This window comes from Carlito syrichta, unplaced genomic scaffold (genome assembly GCF_000164805.1).
Source record: "Carlito syrichta isolate Samal-C Ts95f unplaced genomic scaffold, Tarsius_syrichta-2.0.1 Scaffold57588, whole genome shotgun sequence".
Lineage (NCBI taxonomy): Eukaryota > Metazoa > Chordata > Mammalia > Primates > Tarsiidae > Carlito > Carlito syrichta.
The window spans coordinates 1-4,130 of record NW_007001684.1 but is presented as its reverse complement, the minus strand read 5'-3'; the positions used below and the strand labels follow the sequence as shown (position 1 = coordinate 4,130).

The window sequence follows — 4,130 nt, the reverse complement described above, 5'->3', positions numbered from 1 at the left end:
TGCTGGATGGTGAAGTTGATACAGTAGTAAGAGACCAGACTCTGAAGGGGCCTATGCTCCATGCACAGGAGTTTGGATATTTTCCTTAGTGCAATCATAGGTTTTTGAAAGGTTTTCAGTAGGCAATGGCTCAACTCTATTTCATGATGATCCTGCTGGCTGTAGAAGGGATAACAGACTGAAAGAAGGGATGAGTGTAAGAGAACTGCTAAGTTAAAAATTCAAGTGACAGAAGATGTAATTGAACTGGACTGGGGGTTATGAAAATGAACAAAAACAGACATGTTTGTGTTGATTTTTGAAGGTAATACTGCAATAACTTGCTGATTGACTCTCTGGAAAGTAAGGGAGAATGGAAATTGACAGAAAGACTTCTAGGTCTAGTTTGGGCAATTGGTGGTATTTATTGCAATGAAAAAGATCACAGGAAGAAAATATTTTGTGCAGTTGGATGGTACATGTTGATTAAAAGCTTACTCTGAGATATGTTAAATTTGAACTATTTGTGATATAATCAAATTGAGATATCAATGAGGCAAATGAGTATCTATTTTTAAAGATCAGAAAAAATATCTGGTTTAGGATGAAAATTAATTAACTTCTAAAAGTCACTTCACCTTTATAAATGTCAATTCTCTTTTCTATAGTCTATAGGAATAATAATTCCTACCTTGAAAAATTGTTGTGAGATTTGGAGTGTGTGTTGTACAATATTGTGCATACTAAATAACAGGAGGTAGGGGTGTTGAGAACGATAACAGCATTTCTATTGTCAATTACTAAGTTAACAAAGGAAAAGTTGCCACCAACAGGGAAGATACTGGTTCTCTTCTCTAGAAAGGATCTCATTAATCACAATCAGGAGAGTATTTCTCCTCTCCTAGCTGTTCTTCTCTTATAGTCTCTATGAGAGATGCCTTATTTCACACAATTGTATACTGACCTTTTTATTTATTTAAAGTGTACATATTTCTGTCCCCTTCTTACTGCTATAGCAGGATCCATGTCCTTTATTTACTTCATGTACCTGGATAAGCATATTTAGCCAAAGATGATCAATTTGACCAAAAAGGGAACATGGGAGGAAAAAAATGTAATGGAGGAAGACTTTGATAAATCTTATGAGAATATAACATAGCAAGTTGGACTGTCAGATATCCACCCCATTTGTAATAGCCAGAATGCACTTGACAATTATCAATAAAAAGGTATAACTATCTGTAAGGATTTTAAAATTATTTTCTTAGCTTATGATGAAATTATTTACTCCATAGAATTTTTTAGCAAGTATAAGATATGCAAGGTGAACCGTCAAATCTCCTTTACTTAAATTCAAATGATCATAGACATAAACCACATCACCTAGATTACCCTTACCAAGTGTACACATTAAACTGGATATCTAAAGATTGATTGGAATCAGCTGCAGTGCAAAGGGAAGTGAGCAGGTGGAGACTGCAATTGAAGAGAGGTTTTTTTGGTTTTTTTTTTTCCAATTCCCATTTATTTTGGACTCTTGGGGCAATATCATCTTTTCAATATGAAAAAAAGCAGCAAGTTCAACACAAAATTAAAATCTGAAGTGTAGTAAAGGACAAAACCAAGGATGGGTGGGGGAAGGCAACAGCAAAAAAGGTGGGATTTGCAAAAAAGGTGGAGGGTGTCTTGTCCTCTCTCCTCTGGGGAATGACTAACATTCAAATGACAGTGTTCACCTTTCCACGTTAGGCCAATGATGTTATTCATTTTGGGGAGTAAGAAACTGGCAATGGGGAGGGCATTTCTGGAGGCTTAGGGACCACAGGTGGTTCCTCTTAATCCCCTTCTCTCCAACCAAAGCAAAGAGAAATTCTAACTTGTGAGGGAAGGATCTTGCTTTCTTGAGAGAATGATCCAGACCCCTCCTCAGGACAGAGCTTGGAGGAAGACTGAAAATGGAGATAATACTTGGTGACACCTCCCTTGAGGCTGAGGAATGGAACATAAAAATATCTGGAAAATATAACTTATAGCCTGGATTTCCCGCTCCCGAACTGTCTTAGAATGGAAGATTTCATCTCATTCCTTGTAGTGACTTCTACCTGCTACCTTCTGCTTTCCACACCTTTGCTACTCTTGGGCTTAGGATTGTGGCCATTATCTGGGTTTTTGGCATCGGAGTAGTTCTAAATGGGATCTGGATGAGACCCAACTTCTTGGAGAATTATTTTTGAAACGGGAAAATGTTAACTGGACAGATGGGAGTAGGCACCAGAAGGAAATACAAGGTTACCGAGAATGGCAGAAATCTAGATTTCCCAAAGTGGAAAGAGAGAGGAGACATTCAACAAACAAATATTTATTAAGCACCTATTATGTGGCCAGGCACTGTTTGAGACCCACCCCACCTCCCCAAGGAGAAAAAAAAAGAGGGAGCAAACACAAATTCTGAGGGAGAGGAAAGGGGCAGATGAGGAAGAAGGCTAAGGGAACTGAGAAGCCTGAGGTGATGGGAGCTCTGCCTTAGGCCGCCTCTTCAACCTCCTCACCAAATTCTTCCTCTTCTTCTGCAGTGGCATCCTGGTACTGCTGATACTCTGAGACGAGGTCATTCATGTTGCTCTCAGCCTCAGTGAACTCCATCTCATCCATGCCCTCACCTATGTACCAGTGGAGGAAGGCCTTCCGGTGGAACATTGCAGTGAACTGCTCGGAGATAGACTTGAAGAGCTCCTGGATGGTTGTGCTGTTGCCGATGAAGGTGACTGCCAGCTTGAGGCCACGAGGTGGGATATCGCAGACAGCTGTCTTGACATTGTTGGGGATCTATTCCACAAAGAGCTGCTATTCTTATTCTGCATGTTGAGCATCTGCTCGTCTACCTCCTCCATGGACATCCGTCCGCGAAACACAGTAGCCACGGTGAGGTACCAGCCATGGTGGGGGTCACAGGCAGCCATCATGTTCTTGGCATCGAAGACCTGCTGGGTGAGTTCAGGTACTGTGATAGCCCGATACTGCTGGCTTCCACGGCTGGTGAGAGGGGCAAAGCCAGGCATGAAGAAGTGAGACGTGGGGAGGGCACCATGTTGACTGCCAGCTTGCAGAGGTCAGCATTGAGCTGACCAGGGAAGCGGAGGCAGGTGGTGACACCACTCACGGTGGCTGAGACGAGGTGGTTTAGATCCCCGTGGGTTGGTGTGGTCAGCTTGAGGGTGTGGAAGCAGAAGTCATCGGGGGCCTCGTTGTCAATGCAGTAGGTCTCATCAGTGTTCTCTACCAACTGATGGACAGAGAGCGTGGGGTTGTAGGGCTCAACCACAGTGTCTGACACTGTGGGTGAGGACACCACACTGAAGGTGTTCATGATGTGGTCAGGATACTCCTTGAATCTTGCTGATGAGGAGCGTGCCCATTCCAGAGCCTGTGCCCCTGCCCAGCGAGTGGGTCACCTGGAAGCCCTGCAGGCAGTCACAGTTCTCGGCCTCTTTCCGTACCACATCCAAGACAGAATCAACCAGCCCAGCCCCCTCTGCATAGTGGCCCTTTGCCCAGTTGTTGCCTGCCCCAGACTGACCAAAAACAAAGTTGCCTGGTCTGAAGATTTGCCCAAAAGGAACAGAGTCCATGGTCCCAGGTTCTAGATTCACTAGTATAGCACAGGGAACATATTTGCCACCTGGGGCTTCATTGTAGTACACAGAGATACCGTCCAACTGCAGGTCGCTGTCTTTGTGGTAGGTACTGGTGGGGTCAATGCTATGTTCATCACTGATCACCTCCTAGAACTTTGCACCGATTTGGTTGCCACATTGACCAGACTGGATATGCACGATTTCCCCCATGGTTAAAATTTACTTTAATTTTATGACTCGCCTCAAAGTATGTACAGGGCAAGAAAATACGTAATTTTTTTTTTCCTCTGCAGGTCGCAGACTGAAAGAAGCTGGAGCAGCAAGGTCCGAACACAGCGGCAGGAAGGTTCTCTGAAGAGAGGTTTTAAAGAGAAGCCATTTGTGAAGAGGAGAGAAGAGGAAAAGGAGAGGTAGTTGTTAAATAGGGCCATGGGTTTTTTTCATTGTTTTGTTTAGTAGTGTTTACAATGAGGTTTTAAGATCATAAGATTACTAGAGTTAAAAAGGAAATATGAT

The 4,130-nt window shown here is 43.1% G+C and overlaps 1 pseudogene; it reads right to left on the bottom strand.

Annotated features, from left to right (window-relative positions):
• Nucleotides 1-2,502: 2,502 nt before the first annotated feature.
• On the bottom strand, nucleotides 2,503-3,824 carry LOC103251425 (annotated as a pseudogene).
• Nucleotides 3,825-4,130: the final 306 nt, after the last annotated feature.